At 41.1% G+C, this 17,722-nt stretch overlaps 1 protein-coding gene across 4 annotated transcripts in view; it reads left to right on the forward strand.

Annotated features, from left to right (window-relative positions):
• The window catches only part of NSMCE2 (NSE2 (MMS21) homolog, SMC5-SMC6 complex SUMO ligase), a 208,044-nt gene that overhangs the window by 45,512 nt on the left and 144,810 nt on the right, over positions 1-17,722 (forward strand). The window lies entirely within an intron of this gene.

Raw genomic sequence — 17,722 nt, forward strand, 5'->3', positions numbered from 1 at the left:
GTAAATGTTTATTTCTGTCTCCCCTCCCCGCCCACCTCCCAAGAGTTTTACATAAATCTCTTGTAACAGTTCAACAAGTGACTCATGTAGATGGGACTCGCTCAGTCCCTGAGTCACTTCATTATGAAACACTTAGAGTTGAATATCTATATTTAACAGTGAGGAAATAATTTAAAACAATTTATAATTTCTGATCTGATCGTGTTAGTGACTAACTCATCAACAATGAGGATGGAAATTAATGAAAATTCACAAAGCCAGACAAAATTAGTCTAAAAATAAAGTCTGAATAAATCACAATCACCTTTACTTCTTTCTCCCCCTTTCCTGAGCAGTTGGTGTTTGATTGATAAGAGTGTTGGGCTGGGAAATAAAGATCTGGCTTCTAATCCTCATTCTGCCATGCGGTGACCTTGGAAAAGTCAGGCTAATTCTGTACTCCAGCTTCCTTATTTCTAAAATCAGAGTGATAATAGTATTTGTCCTGCGTACTTCACTGGGAAGTGGTAAATAAAATGAGATTATAAACAGGAATGTGTTGTGGACCCCCTTTCCCCCCAAAAAAAGGTGAAATGTAGTTCCATAAGTTATTACATCCTGACAGTCCTTATCTGACATTTCATGTCCACATGGCCACAGGATTAAAGAATGAAGGATGCTTCCTGATTCTGCCAAAAAAGATGGGGAGTCTCTGTTAGCTCCTAGAGCTGGGAGGAGGAAGATACATTGCAAGTGTTTGGATTTCTGAATTGAATCATGGAACACTGTCTCATATATAAATAACATTAAGAGGCTAAGGTTCCAGTCTAGGCAAATTTTTAAAAATGATTTAATCATAAGTAGTTAATTGTGATCCAAGTTGTATAAAATTGTAACAAAGCCCATCTGTAGTATGGGTATCATTTTGTATTTAAAATGTTCTGGAAGATTTAGCCTATGTCTGGATGATAATGAATTTTTCTGGCTTCCCTGGTTATTTGATATTTGCCCAGGGCTATTGATGTTTTGCTTAAACCAGATTTGGAAACATCTCCTGGTCAGTCCCCTGGCCCTTGGACTAAAAGTCTGAAACCAATTTCCTTCACCCCAAGTGAAGCCCTCTGGGCTCCTTGACCTCTTTAATGGTCACCCTCCAATTAGGAAGGGTAGATGTGATGGGCTCTGAGCCTCAGTGAGGTTAAGGGACACACTTAGGTCACATGGTTATTCTCAAGAGGTTATTCTGAACCTCGGTGTTTTTGTTTTTGTTTTTTAGAACGTTTTATGTAAGTAACCTCTATACCCCATGTGGGGGCTTGAACTCAGGCTCCCAGGATCAAGAGCCACATGTTCCTTTGACTAAGCCAGCCAGGTGCCTCTGAAACTTGGTGTTTTGACCTGTAATTCAAGGCTGTTGTCGTGCCTCAAGACAGATGGAGTTCACTGAGTTTACTTTGAGTTGTTGATTTCATGTGGGAGTAAGAATGCTTTTGTCTAGTGTCTCTTATAAAGTATGCTTCTGGTCTTACACCTATGTTATTACCAATTGCCCAAAGGTAAAGATTTGGGACATTTAGTCTAAACAAAAAGTGACTCTTTACATTGATTTGTCTTGCATAAGGGAGGGATTCTGTTAGTAATAAAAGAGCTGCTCGAGGAAAAGAATATTGTTACATGGAACTGTTATATCAGAAAAAAAAGAAAACTTTCAAGGGTCCAGTATTATTGACCCTTCTAAAACTTTTTGTCTGCGTTGTAATTTAAAAGGGGCAGTGGTGTGAATATGAAGGAATTTTAGGGATTTGAAATAAAAGTGAAGTAAATCTTATTTTCCCAGTTTTTGCAGATGCTTTATGTTTATATTATTAAAATATTCAGTCCTTTCCGTAACAAAAGTATACCTAGCCGACACACAGGGTTTTTTTTAGAAGCACTGAGGGAGAAGTCTCTCCATGGTCAGTGTGTAGCATTTTATGGAGCATGTAAAGAATGTTCACTGGGGTAGTGGAAAGAACACTGCATTTGGAATCAGAAGAGCCAGCCTCATCCCTGCTTCTCCACTGCCTGACTGTTATGACACTGGGCTAGTGACTTGTCTTCTTGAAATCCTCGGTTTCCTTGCCTGTATAACAAATATCATAGGGCTGTTATAAGGATTAAATGAGGTAATATAAGTAAAATACTTCCTGCCTTCACAGGAAGTGACGTTTCACATAGTAGGCAGTCAGCAAATATTAATTGCCTCTTTTAATCTCCATGCACAAGGTTGTTGGGAATTAAATTGGGAAACAATATGAAAGCTGCTTTATAAATGTTTAAATATTATTTCAATGTCAGGTGGTATTTTCCATTGGCCGCTGCCTTCTTTAGCAATTCCAGAGCAAAACGTGTGGGAGAATCAACGGAAATAAGTTGTGGCTAGAAGATCTGGGTTTTACAGGGTGGCCACCAAGCCTGGAATGTAGGTGCACACACAATACTGGCTTAATTATATAATATTACACTGCATTATGAAATAGCATGATCTGTGTTTTCAGACTTGGTGGCCACCCTATAGCCTCAGTTCTGTCCCCTGTTGGTGTTTGTTTCAAGGAAGTTATTTAATCTCTCTGGGCAATGAGAATCAAATTACGTTAAATTATTCTAAAAAGTATTTTATAGACTATGAAGCATCTGACTGGTTTTATCTTGGTTATTGTTTTAATTTTCCTGTGTATAGTGGCTTTTTGATTAGGTTTGTGAAGCATAGAATTCATTTTCATTTAGTCAGGAAACCTTTCTCATAGGACATGGATTGGAAGGCTAAAAGCAATTTGATAGCCTTAGTAGTGGGAAGTAATTTCAAATATTAGGAGGCCATATGAATTATAGAGAAGGCAGCATCGGAGAATTTGATAAGCTGCTAGACCAGAGTGAATGGAACCATAAGGATAAAGGGGCATTAATGCACTACTGGAGTATTAGTAATTCCAGTCTTTATTGTGTTGGGTGAGATGTGATAACTGAGGGAAAGATCCAGCTTCATATCCATGGATTGCCCTCATTCCATGCTGTAGTTATGTAATATGGTATAAAGACAAGGGATTTGAAGTCAGACGTCCTATTTATCAGAATCTTTGGGGTAATTAAGAATGTTAGAGGTTATGGATTTAGAGGGAAAAACGTAGTATTTCCAAAATAAATATTTTGACTTCTTTTTAGTTCCTGCAGTCATACTAAGTAGACTTTCTGATGGATACTTATCAAGAACAGAAGGAAGAAAACAACTGGCATTTCCCTTTCTTTTAGATGATAACAGAAATGGTGGATTCGTTCTTTTGGTCATTAAGATCCGCTAGTTCACGGAGGGTGTGACTGGAACATGACAGAGATGCTCTTGCTCCCCAGGGGTGCCGGCTGTGAAAGGCTGGTCTTCCTGGCTCTGAATGCTCAGAAAGAATACGCTTCCGTGAAACTTAGCCCTCCCCATTCTCCTCTCAAGTGTGCTTTCTTCGGGAGAGCTAACAGCACGTATGTCTGTCCCTCCTCCTGCCGTCACCCCTCCACACACTTGCCCAAACACTGGAGCAAGGAATGCTTCTTTCACTGTTGAGATTCTAAAGCAGGGCGCCTCTTTACCACCAAATAGCCCCAGTATCACCAGCCACCACTGAGTTGTATAGAAAGGGGAAGTTTATCTAAATGTGTGTGAGAAAATTGAGGTTCTCAGTAATTAGGGCTTTTCCAGGAACCTTGAGTTTGATGGATGTAACACAGAATAAGCAGGTAGGGAAAGGCATATAATATAGGCTTCGTGTATTGAGAGTTGCATTGAAAGAATTACAAAGTCAATCCCAGAGCAAAGAGGCTGTGAAAGAAATAGGATGGGAATGGTTATAATACAGGGGGGAAAATCCGTGAACTCTTTCATGTAGAACACGGTGTTTCTTACATTAGAAATGCAAGTGTTGGAGACCGTTTTCTCAGTTCCACCTGCCCCCATGTCTCTGAGGAGGTGAGAGCGAGGAAGGGTAGTACCTTAATCCTTGATAGGAAAGCGTATGCCATCTGGGAAACCTCTCTGTGTCGAAACCAGCCTGAAAGTCCATTTGGTTGTTCAAAGGTCTCTTTAATCATGTAGTTAGAATGTTTCATTTGATAAGCATTACCTCGCTTATCATTTCACAAGCTGTTAGAGGAATTTTTGAAATCTCTAATTGATAGATTTAATTTCTGAGGGACATTTATTTATCTCTGTGTGGACTGCTCATGAATTTAAACTGCCCTTCTTAAGAGTATAGCCTCCAGATCACAAATTCATGACGATTCTGGTAAAAGGCTGCAAAAACACGGTTCTTTGTGTAGACTCTAAAATAAACTGAACAGGTCCCTTTGACAGGCTCGTGGGAATGACTGCATTCTTAGCTGCCTTTAGAAGGAGGGAGAAAAGAAACATCGGGAGAGGAGCAGAAAAGGGAAAAGACTCGTTCTTTTCTGCCACTTGCTCTTTTTCAAACTGGACATGGTACTTCATGGTCATTGGTTCCACTGCTCCCCACCTCCACTCTCTCTGTTACCATGACCTGTCTGACATGCATGGCAATAAAAATGCAGCATTTTTTTAGTGCCGAGTGTCTGGCGCCATCCTGGCACTTTACACATGGTACAGCATAATGTAACGTTCTTGGGGAGGTGAGGAAGCTAAGGCTGAGGTTACACACCTTGTGAAAAGCTCAGTAGCTGTTGTTTGGTCATTTTCTTATTTAATTTCTCTGCCATTGATAACCCCCTCCCTCCTGAAGTATGAAGTTCCATTTCTGACAACACACGTCTGTTTTTTCTTCTAGCTCCCGGCCACTTCTCCATAGTCTCCTTGGTGAATCCTACTTATGTCTCTCCATCCACTAAATCTTCGTGTTCCTCCTTGTTCTTTGACCCTTGCCTCTTCTCATACTACACTCTCTTCCCGAGAGAGAGCTTCTGTGCTGGTAACTTGAATCACTGTCTTCATGCTGCCGAGGCCCCAATCCTTATTGCCCAGATGCTTGTCCAGTGATCACACTGACATCCCCACTTGTGTGTGCTCCTTAAATTCAGCAGGCGTCAGGGAGAACTTTCCCCCCACGTTTTCCTTCTGGGGTGCTAGAACTTGGTAAATGGCGATATCTTCCACTCAGTTTCCCACACCGGAAAGCTGGTGGTCCTCCTTCCTCCTCCGAGCTCCTCCCAGCATGCATTACATCTCCAGACTTGACTAACTCTGAGGTGAGTTTGCCCACCTCAGCCTCATCTTGGGCCTTAAGTCTCTGATGGCGTGTTTGCTGTAGCATTTTGCTCCCTTCCGGTGTTTTCTGTCTAGTAGCCCAAGTGATCTTTCTAAATTACACATTTTCATTATTTTGTCTGCTCTTTACACATTACTTTCTTCAATTATTCCTTATTACTCTCAGGATTAAATTCAAACATCTTTACCTGGTATATACCCCTGCTTAACTCTGTAGTCTCACTTTTTACCATTCTTTTATGCTAGTTCTTGGAATGTTCTTGTGTCTCTGGCCTCAGTACATGTTATTCCTTCTACTGGGGGTGCTCTTCCCTCACTTTGAGATAGCTAGCGCCTTCCTACCCTTGATGGACTTAGCACGGCTCCTTTTCAACAGCCCTCCCTGACATGGCCCAATCCCTGTCGGCCAAGTGTATTACTCTTATGCGCTCTTATAACACCTTGCACTTAATCATACTTCATAGCATTTGTGGCTGTTCCCCTGCCTTCTCTCCAGGTCCATGTCTCACATCTACAACTGTCTTCCCATTTCTGCTTCATTTCCTTCCCACTGGCATTTCACATTCAACCTTCCAAAGCTAAACTCTTAATTCTTTTTCCTCCCAAAGCAGCTGTTTCTCCAGACTTGTCCACCTCAGAAGATGGCAACTATACTATTTCATTCAGTCAGGGCAAAACCAGAGTTGTCCTTAGTTCTTTCCTTGTTTCACAACCCGTATTCAGCCCATCAGTAAACCCTATTGTTTCCACGTTCAGTGTGTATTTAGAGTGTGACCACCTCTGACTCGTCTGCTGCTGGCACTCTAATCCACGCCACTGTGACCCTTGTGTAGGTGACTGCAGTGGCCTGCTTCAACTTGGTCTCCTGCTTCCACCCTTCCTCCCTAAAATCTCTTCTCCTCATAACAGCCAGAGTGATCCTTTAAACAGAAAATCAGATCTTCTCACTCCTGCCCAAACCGTCCCATCTCTCTCAGAATAAAGGTTAAAGGTCACACACTGGCCTCTTTGACCTGTACCGCCCTCCGTCCATCATTACTTCTCACCTCATCTGCTTTTACTTCGCTTCAGGTCTCAGTTCAAATGTCATTTTCTCAGTGAAGCCTTCCCTGACTGTCCGTGGAGGTGAGCTCACTTACCCCACCCTGTTTAATTGTTCTCTGTAACACTCATGGTGATCATCTGGTTAATTATTTTATTATTTTGTTACTGAACTTCCCAAGTAGAATGTAAAGTCCCTGAGGTCGGGAACTTGGTCTCTTTAGTTTACTACTGTTCTGCCAGCCTCTGGAGCAGCGCACAACCCCTAGTGGGCACTCAGTAAGTATCTGGTGAAGTCTAGGGTAGTAGTTAAGTCATGGACTTACAAGTTTAACAGACCTGCCAGTGCTGTGAGTCCCAGCCCCAACACTGGCAGGCTCTGTGACTCCTCGGAGTTAGGCCACTCCTTAGCCTCATTTCGTAATCTGTAATGTAGGGATGTGTTAGTTCTTACTTCTCAGGTTGTGTGTTTGTTTGAAGGGGGGATTAACTAAGATAAGTCATGTGAAGTGCTTAGCTCAGTACCTTGCCCATAATAGAGTATGAATTAAGAGCAGTTGCCGCTCCTGATACTGCTGCTGATTCTTACCCAGCTACATTTAGTTGCTTTTCACTTGTCCGTCTTCTCCCCCAGACCTTAAATCCAGCTGAGAATTAAACTTGCTTTTGTAATAATAATGATGACGTGGGTGAGAGAGGTGGAGGGTAGGGGGGATTAGTTGGAGGTGATCAAAAGTACAGACTTCAGGGTATAAGGTAAATAAGTTCTGGCATGTACTATAAAGTAACAACAGCAACAGCAGTGTGATGATAACAATACTGGTAAGAGTGACAGTAGCAGTGTCACTTGCGTGCTTCCTGAGTGCCTGGAAGGATTCTGTAAGTTCTCACTTTCTGGTAGAGCTTCCTACGGAAAGTAGAAATGTTCTGCATCCGTACTGTCCAGAAAAGTAGCCACTCGTACTGGCGTTTGAAATGTGACAGTGTGACTGAGGAACTAAATTTTAAATTTTATTTAATTTTAATTTAGATTTAAATAACCACATGTGGGGGCACCTGGGTGGCTCGGTCAGTTAACTGTTGATTTTGGGTCAGGTCATGATCTCAGTTTCCTGGGATGGAGCCCGGTGTTGGGCTCCGTGCTCAGCAGGGCGTCTGCTTGAGGATTCTCTCTCTCTCTCCCCCCCTCTCCCTCCCTCCCTCCCTCCCTCCCTCCCTCTAAAATAAATAAATCTAAAAAAACAAAAAATTACATGTGGCTAGTGGCTACTGTATTTGAATTTCAAAGCTCCAAATTCTTTAAATATATTAATTTATTCAATATTCACAACACCCTTGGCTCGGGTAGAGTGTAGATGAGGAAATGGAGTTTCTGACTGGTTAAGTAACTTGCCCAAGATCACACAGGTAGTGAGAGGCAGAGCTGAGATTTGAAGGTCAGATCCCTAGGTAATCTGGTTCCAGGGGCTATGCTGGCACTTTCTACACTGTACTGCCTCACGTCATTCTTGAGAATTGAAGTTCCAGGCCAAGGGCCAACATGATGTCTGTGTTCTTGCTGCAAGGGAGGCTGAGAAAGCAAATCTGTGGTTCCACCACCGGTGAGGTATCTCTCATAAGGTGGGAGATTCCCCAAACATAGGAAGAGTGTTCAAAAGGTTCTGGACCAGTGAGCTTGGCTGCTCAACGTCTTGAGTACACTTTTCTTCCAGACTTAAATTTGCAAACAGTGGGAACAGTAATGAAATGCGTCCTACTAACATATTGCAGCTCTCTCTCTTCCCCCAAAAAGTGGGATGATCAAACTTCTTATTAGTTACTGTTGCCAAGTCCAGGATATTTGGGCCATGCTCATTTTGGGGGGGGGTAACTGTTCCATTATGGTACTCCAACTTTTTATAAAATATTAGGAGAGGAGGAAAGGGAGAAATGAGTTAAAACCATAAATATGTATGTATCAAACTAAGGAAGACACCTGTATCGATACTTCTGTCTTAGCTTTCGCCATTGGTCCTGAACGCATAGTTGGTATTTTTAAATCCTTTTTTTTTTTAAGATTTTATTTATTTATTTGACAGAGAAACAGCCAGCGAGAGAGGGAACACAAGCAGGGGGAGTGGGAGAGGAAGAAGCAGGCTCCCAGCGGAGGGCCTGATGTGAGGCTCGATCCCAGGACCCTGGGATCACGTCCTGAGCCGAAGGCAGATACTTAACGACTGAGCCACCCAGGCGCCCCTAACTCCTTTTTCCACTACCCATTCCATGTTCTCTTTGCCCTCAGCCAACTCTCCGCTGATGTAGGTTTTTATCTGACTGGAACACCTAGACATTCATTCCTGGGGTATCTGTTCTTGATGGTCCCGCCTGTATGGAGTTATTTCTGACTTCCATTATCTTTTACCATTAGAAATGGCAAACCCAGGAGGTGTTTCACGTCCCTGACACACACCTCCCTATTCTCACTCTGGAGCAGCCATCCTCTTTACCCTTGATAATCAAGATTCGTTGTTCCATCCAGTTCTGTAACCTCATTTTTTGTCTGTCTTTTCAGTGTCACGAGGAGCTCAAAATTGCTAGGTTGCAGTTTAACTTCCAGATCAGTGGAGGCTTTGTCGAGTCTCTTGGTGAAATCACTGTTCGCTTGGGTGCTGAAGACTGTTAAACCAGCAGAACTAGAGTTGCAGCCAAGGGGGGAGAGGGAGGGTGCGAAATGCAGGTTGGTCATTCGGTGTGATGACAGGGAGAAGATGTGTGCTTGTCCTTTGCTTCCTGGCCCATGTGTCCTGGCTACTGGAGAAAGAATGTCCTGTATTATTCACTGGTTACAGGCATCCTGTGGGACATGACTCTAACCTCATGAGGTGTTGTCTCCCATTAAGCACTGGAACTGAATTTCCAGTAAATGTTTTAGCATTCTGGAAGATCATCTTTCTGGATAATGGGGTACTTGGTAAGATCAGAAAATCCCATTAGCATCAACCCATTGCTGTACTTTTTTCACTGCAAAATCTTGAGTGAAATACCATAAAGATAAATAAGGCATTTAGTAATTCTGTGGCCGACAGAGGCATGGCAGACAAGAAAGGCAATTTCAAATTCAGAATGAGTTTTTTTCATACAAGAACTAACAAATGACCACTAAAGATTTGAGGGTACATGCTTGCGATCAAGTATGTCTTCATAAAATGAAGATGGAGTATAAAAAGTTCATTCTGAGTTGTTGCTTGGAGGCACAAGCAAAGCAAAATTAAGTTGAAAGGGGATTCAGATGAGTTCAAACCATTGGTCATTGACTCAGTGTGACCTTGGACAAGAGGCTTAACTACTGTTAGCTGCCCGTTCCTCACATCTTTAAAACTGGGATAATGATACTTGTGTGTATAAAGCTTTAACCACCCCCGTGAAGGTGCTGTGTGAGTGCAGTGTTCGTGAATAACAGTAATCAGCCTCCTCCCACCCTCCCATCAGTGTGACCTGTGTTTAAATTGAGCAGTGCTTCAAAAGATTGCCTGTGAAATGATGTCCTCAATACTTATGTTGTACATGCTGTCCTAGCATCTGATACGTTTCCTTCACAGCACTTATCACAGTTGGTGATAGTGTATTTGACTGTTTGGATAATGCTGGTGCCTCTACTAGACCCTAAACCCCATGGGAACAGCAGGGTGCAGGTTAGTCTGCTCCCTATCACATCTCCATTGCCTAGCTCAGTGCCTGCGTGTGGTAGGCATTCAATAAATATTTATTTAATGGACGAATGAATAAATAATGCACATTTCTATGAATTCTGTTAAAATAAAGCAAAAAATGCTATATTCTGTATAAATAAGTGATTCCTGTTGATCATTGTCTTGTAGTGGGAATGGTGCCATGAGAAATTTATTGGAGTCATTTTCAACAGCATAAATGTTTAGTAACAGATGCACATACATGGCAAGTTGCCTCATTCAACTGCCATCTGTTAGAAAACTATCTATTCTAGTAGGACTGGTCCATTAGAACTAGACCAACAGCACTCTCACACATGTTTAAGTTTATTTTCAAAATTTTTCTGAAAGCCTTGAAGGAGGAGAGGTGTTTCCATGTCTGGTAGGCAGCTGCTCAATAATGGCGTATTGCAACACCTTGGCAAACTATGAAGTCCATTCGATGTGTCATAATGCTCAACAAGGAAGTATTCTCTCTTAAGTGTTTTGTCAGAAGTCAAACTAAATAATGGCACTAGGAAACTCACTCAACTACAGATAATTGGGTCCAGCAGAGTTCATTGCAGATTGTGCAATTGACAACAGAAACTGGCATGAGCGGAAGGCTATAATCCATGCTCGTCATCATTAGTGTGTGATATATATATATAGAGAGAGAGAGAGAGAGTGTGTGTGTGTGTGATATGTATGATATGTATATATTTTATATAAAATATATATTTTTTAACAGGGCAAAGACAGTATGGTAAACTCTGTAGGAAATCTAGTGTGTCTACATATGTACATGCAATTAGGTTATACCCAGTGAAAGCATAATGATTCTTGGCCTGGACACGCCTTTCAATAAAAACTTTACCAAACTTTTTTCTGTATAAAGGTAGAGACAGTGTTGGCCTACATAAATTTACCTTGTGCATGACCAGTTAGGTTGGTGGTGTGTCGTAAGTGTGGGCCAACTAAGATAAATGTCTCAGTGCTTAGCTTAATGCCCGGTACCCAGTTGGGGCTTAAATATTTGTTGAATGAATGTTCTAGGACCAATCGAGGTAATTCCCTCTGGATTCCCAGCATGATGAAAGCAGGTCCTGTAGCCTTAGACCAAGTTGAGTGTGAATTAGAGCTTGGAGTGCTTAGTGTGCTGCGCAGAACACATAGCAGATTGCCTATCACTACTGTGTGCCTGTAATAAACTTCTAAAGGCTGTGTGATTTCCAAAATGTAAATCATCAGGTATGTGTTATTTTGGGAGCCAAACATGTAACCCTGGCTGTTTTAGAGAGTAAATCCATCTGAGTCTTGGTTTAGTTACAAGAATGACTAATTTTATACTAGATTCTCACATGATTCAAAGTGTGTGAATGACTCAGCCCATTAATATCCTTAGCTCCTGTGATCTCCCCTCCCAGTGAAATGATAGCTATAAGGCCATGATAATTGGAGGAGGAGAAGACCTTGACTTTGCCCTCAGGCAATAAAATGAAATACTTGGAGTAATTGCATATGTATATAATACTGTTTGAAAAAAATGAGGTATATTTAAAATTTTATGTTAAAGCATGTTGAAAATGATATGGGTAAGGACCAAATTCTGCCTTTTGTTTCAGCCATAATCACTTTTCCTAAAACAATCAACTTCTTCAGAGAGAAAGAGCCACCAGAGGCCTAAGTTAGTTGTTGACAGCTCATTGAATGCCTTCTCCTTGCTGACATAGAGAAATATTGCAGTCACAGGGGTGTTGGGTCCCAATTCAATGGAGCTAAACTTTCATGAGTGATTTTGAGCTAACTGAGCAGTTAGTTGGAGAGCCTATGGAACTTTGGGGTATTTGTGTGTGTGTGTGTGTTTTCCTATTATTTCTCCATCTTGTTGAAACAATTAATTGAACAAAAGTCTGATTATTTTGGAGTCAGCACTTTGTGCATATCTCTGCTTTTGCTGAAGTCCCCAGTGACCCAGTCCCCACGTCCAGTGCACACTTCTCAATCCTTATGTAGCTTGACTTTTCTGTAGCATCTGACAGATCTTGAAATTCCTTCCTGGACTTTTGGGGTATTTTCTTTTGTTTATCTTCTTAATGCTTGTCCTTCTTATTTCTAGAATCTTCTAGCTGCCCCATAACTGTGGTATTCTCCATTGTTCTATCCTTGGTTTCTATTTAGTCTTTTTGGTTTCTATTTAGTCGTCTTGGTAATCCCATTCATTTCCATGGTTTCTACTAATGTTTCCCTGTCAGGCTGCTGAGCTGCAGACCTATATATCCAGGCACCCCAAAGATAAGTGTGCGATGACAGCAACAACGACAGCTACTCATTGTTTCATATTCTCTGTGGTCGACTACTTGGTTCTTTGTTGCTTCATTCCACCTCTTTTTCTCAGCAACACTTGTGAGGCAAGTACCGCTAGTATTTTCTACTTGGAAGTGAGGAAACTAAGGTTAGATGCATTTAGTAACTTCTCCAAGGCCATTCAGTTAGTAGCAGAGCCTCATTTTTAATTTCAAGTGTTGAGCCCATGTTTTTCATAATAAATGCTTTGGGTTAGCACATCAAAATGGAATCCTTCTTTCTCCTCTCTTTTTTGTTATTTTTCCATTATTGTCTGTCCTGCTTGGAAGGACCATATTTCATCCTTCCAGTAGAAATTTGGGAGTTGCACTCCACCCCCAAATATTGTGGATCACAGAAGTACTTTTATTTTTATGTCTTAAAATACCTCCTTTGCATTAAATAGAAGTTTCAGAGTCATCTGCTTTAGGCTGATGTATTGTTTGGACTATGCATTGTTTTAAAAACAAGAAAACATGTCGCCAGAAAATCTAGATTTCTAATTTTTCTTTAAACACTTGGACTTGCTCTCTCGCGTGGCCACAGTCATCTGGCGCTGTGTAGCAGCTTCCTCTCACCTGGGGCTTGTACTGTCTACTTCACCAGGCTCCTCACCACTTCCTGTTGTCCTCTTATTGGGGGTTTCCTCAGATCTTTGTCCAGCCCGGGAGGCATTTTTGACACCTGGTAAAGACTGTTGTGCTTTCCCAGCTGGTCTTCCTTCCTCTATAGTTTTTGCCCTAGAGAATGATTTTCTCAAATGAAATCTGTTACTTGCTTTCTCTTAGCGTTTGTGATTTATGTTCCCCCACTGGCTCCTTCTTAGTCCATAAGCACGTTCAAGGCTATATGCTAAAGGTAAAAGGAAAAGAATAAAAAAAATTTAACATCCACTACATGCCAAAGTGAAACACAAGCATGATTTAATTAAGTCTTCACAACACTGAAGTGGGTGTTCCTGATTCCTAACCAAGAGGTAAGAGAAATCCAAGACCTGGAAGGATTGTCCCAAGATCCATATATAGGGTGGTTCCAGATCTGTCTGATCCCAGGGTCCATGTTCTTTTCCCTCCATTATGTCACCTTGATTTCAAGTTACTCTTATCCTCTGTGCAAATAAACGAGGCTCTTTAGCTCTTTTTCCCATGATCTACTCCCATGTCTCTCTTCCTTTGCTGCCAAACTTTATTCATCTGTTAACACAGAACTCCCTTAATCTTTTCTCTCATCTCAATACAGTATTATTTGGCTGCCCCATAGTTCACTTGTTCATCAGCATCTTTTGAGCATCTGCTATACCACAGGAAGTGCACTAGACACCAGGCAGATAATCCTTGCCTGAGAGAAGCTTCACGGGCTTGGTAGGTTGAGACAGGTAACTGGTTCCACTGCGTTGTACAGAGTACCTAGTAACGACTTCCAGTCTCTTCTTAGACTTTATCTTACTTAAGCTCTCTTGCATCATTTTCCCAAAAGACAAGCACCTCTGTTAAGGAAATTTTCTCTTTTTCTTTCTTCTGTGGCATTCCTCACACCTGGCTTTCTTCTTTACTTCTGTTAGAGTTCCTTTTGTATCTCTTTTCTTTCTGTTCCCATCTTCTTATTTATCCCTGCTGCATACTAGATCTCTCCACTTGGACAGATATTCAGGATTGCACCCTTCTTTCCTCAAGAAAATGTAATTTACTTGGTTGCCCATGTCAACTATTAAATACCCTGGAGTCATCCACAATCCCTTGTCCTCCGCACAAAAGGACTTGGCCATTCCGCTTTAAAAGTGGCATTACAGATTGCCTGGTGGCTCAGTCAGTTAGGCGTCTGCCTTCAGCTCAGCTCATGGCCTTGAGATCCTGGGATCGAGCCCCGCGTTGGGCTCCCTTCTCAGTAGGGAGCCTGCTTCTCCCTCTTCCTCTGCCGCTCCCCCTGCTTGTGCTCTCATGTGCTCTCTCTCTGTCAAATAAATAAATAAATAAAATCCAAAAAAAAAAAAAAAATGGCTACAATTTAGTCAAGTTTCCAGCGCCTCTGCCATTAGTTAACCTATAGCAGTAACTTCCTTCTCCTTTCTTGCCTGAAGTGCATCTTACATGCTTTAACTTCAGCAATTTTTTTTTTTTAATTTCTCATGGTATTCTTACTTTACTCTTAAAATCTTTTAGTGTCTTTTGCTGCCTATCAGATCAGGTCTCACTTTCAAAGCTACTCACCATCTGCTCCTGATCGACTTTTCTGGTTTCTCTCCTGTTCAGCTACAGTGCTTAGCACCTGGAAGGTGCTCGCTGAATACTGGATGGGTAAGTGGGTGGTGCATAAAACCTGACCTTTTCTCTCCTAAGGGCAGTATCACATTCCCATTATGTAAGTATGGTATCTGCTAAGTTTACCTCTTGACAGTTTCTGTCATTTTTAAATTACAGTGGCGTAAAGATGAATCTAAGAGCTGTTTTTTTTGTTTGTTTTTGTTGTTGTTTTTAAATCCCATTTCAGGGGCACCTGGGTGGCTCCGTTGGTTAAGCATCCAACTCTTGATATTGACTCAGGTCATGATCTCAGGGTTATGAGACAGAGCCCCAGGTCAGGCTTCTTACCCCTGGGGTGCATGCGTGCGCGCGCTCTCTCTCTCTCATTCTCTCTCTCAAATAAATCTTTATTTTAAAAAAATCCTGTTTCATAAATTTATTAACCCAGTGTATGTGCTGAATTGTGTTCCCCCAAAATTCATATGTTGAAGTCCTGATCCCCAGTACCTTAGAATATGACCGTTTTGGAGATAGGGTTTTTAAAAAAGGTATTTAAGTTAAAATGAAGTTGGAATGGGCCTTGATCCATTAGACTGCTCTCTTTATAAGAAAAGGGAATTCAAGCACAGGCACGTAAAAGGAAGACCGTGTGATGACTTAAAGAGAAGACGGCCATCTACAAGCCAAAGACTTCCAACCTCCAGATCCGTAAGAAAATATTTTCCATTGTTTAAGCCTCCTAGTCTGTGGTGGCTTACTTTGCTGTGACAGCCCTAGCAAACTGATACACCCTGTGTCTTTTAATTCACTTAGGGTTTAAGTCCCATGTCTAGGGACTTTATTCTTAGAAAAGGGATGGACTGAGGATCCAATAAAATCTCTTCTCCAATCTCAGATTTCTTGGATGTATTTTAAATTCTAGGGACTTTATCCTTAGGAAAGGGATGGACCGAGGATCCAGTAAAATCTCTCCTCCAATCTCAGATTTCTTGGGTGTATTTTAAATTTATCCTGGGGAAAGAGAGCCATCCTTACCTTTTTCAGACTAGATAGCACCTATGATCAGCTACCCAAAGGCTGGGTTTTTTCCTTCCCACTTTGGGATTATGTATCTTATTTCTCTTGAAGATACAAACAAAGCAAGATTCCATTAAAAATATCATTAATCCCCATTTATTGCATTGATTTAAACAGATAAGGAGTTTAATATTTTCCAGGCTCTCGTTTTAATAGCTAAAGTACAGTAAGTTCTCTTTGCAGTGCATAGTTGTGCCAACCGCAGCATCGCATTTCCAGAGAAGATACTTGCTGCAGTGAATTTATGTGCTTTCCACCAGTTCTTTTGAGGTTCTGGCCTTGGGGGAAAAGAGTACTCTGAATCACTAAATTTGGTTTATTCAGGTTTTCCTAGTCCTGTTTCAGGTTGCCATATTGTCAACCTCAAAATGCCTGTCCTTTCTCCATCTCCTCCGCCCCCATGTTCCAGCCAGCTCCTCAGCAGTGGTGGTAATGAAGCTAGGGAAATTAAATATGTTGAGTGGGTTAGAGACTTTATTGGGAAAGAACTTTTGTGTTTACTGATCATCTGCTCAGGTGTGCTCTGATTGCCTCAGATTAAATAATAATTTCAACCCCACTAAGGACTTTGAGAAGGTTCACCTTTATACCTGCCTGTAATATCACCATTAACATCCCAGGTGGATCTGAGGCATTTTATTTTATAAATCCAGAATGAGAGGCTATAATTCTTTTCTGAGAACTTGTAATTTATTTTCTGTATCTACTCTGAACTTCACACTACAATCTTGAACTTGTTTCCTCTTGTTGTATCCATGGTAGAGGTGGAGAATAGCTAGTCACCACGTGTAACAGCTCTTTTTCTTGAGACATGAGGCATTGTTAAATTGCCTCTCTACCTTCTCTTTTCCAAACTGAGCTTTATTGGTTCTTTAGCCTTACAGGACTTATTTTAAATTTTTAATTACATATAAGATGTGTCATTAAAGCCTCTCTGTATTTTTCACAACTGTCTTTGATTATGGATCCAGCACTAGTTGAATATCACCCGGACAATGAGAAGACAGTTTCTACACTCAGTACTATAAATATACATTTAGGCATTTTGGTTTCATGTTTAATTTTCATTTTTTATTTAACTAATTGAAAAATTAAAATAGCAGTTAAAAGAAGATTATATAATTCTTTTTTCCATGACAAAGAGTAATTGAAACATAAATTGCAGGTAATCTTTTGATTTCATATGCATTGATACTCAGATTCGGAGAGGTAAGAAGTATATTCCATTGATTGGAACCAAGAGCAAGAATTTTCTGTATCTCTCTTACAGTCTTAACATTGCCTCCAACCAACTGGATTATAGTAAACCAGTCATTTAATTCTCTCTATATAATTTTATTTATTGATGAAACTGAGGAAGGTAGAGATCAAGGTTGGATGACCTCTAAGTTGTCTGCCAGCTCAGAAATTGTATTGTATGCTCTACTAATGACAGTTAAGTCGATCAGTTGTGGGGTTTTAGTGCCTAAGTATATTTGGAGCATGTAAAATTAATTCACTTGAAATATATCGAGTACACACATTGACAACTGCCTAAGTATATTTGGAGCATGTAAGATTAATTCACTTGAAATATATTGAGTACACACATTGGCAACTACCTACTCCCTTCCAGGTGCTGGCAAACGCAGTGATAAATCAAATATTTTTCAAAGATTACATTTTATTATGGGAAAGAAACATGTAAAAATAAATGCAATTGACTATTACAGGGGCTGTGGTAGAAGTCGAAGGAGTGTTGGGACATGAGGGAGAGTTGGTGAATTTTGCTTGGTGGCAGAAGCATTAGGAAAAGGCCAGTGATTCAAGGGGCCAAATATGAAGGCCTGAAGAAGAGCAATCACAGTGAAGTGAGGGGTGGGGGGAGCTTGATGGCAGTGGCTGAAGTTTGAGGTTGAGGAAGTGGGAACAGTGGGTACACATGTTGTTTTCCAAGGAGTTGAACTAGAAAGAGAAAAGAACTGAGGGGAGTGGGCAGGGATTAGAGGAAGTTGTTTGTTGTTAAATTTGGGAGTAAAGAGCTAATTTAGAGGTTTTTGGGGGAAGGCTTCTAGAGGGGAAAGTTTGTTCTGACAGGCGAAGAAGATGGA

The sequence above is a fragment of the Ursus arctos genome, unplaced genomic scaffold (assembly GCF_023065955.2).
Source record: "Ursus arctos isolate Adak ecotype North America unplaced genomic scaffold, UrsArc2.0 scaffold_6, whole genome shotgun sequence".
Taxonomy (NCBI): Eukaryota; Metazoa; Chordata; class Mammalia; order Carnivora; family Ursidae; genus Ursus; species Ursus arctos.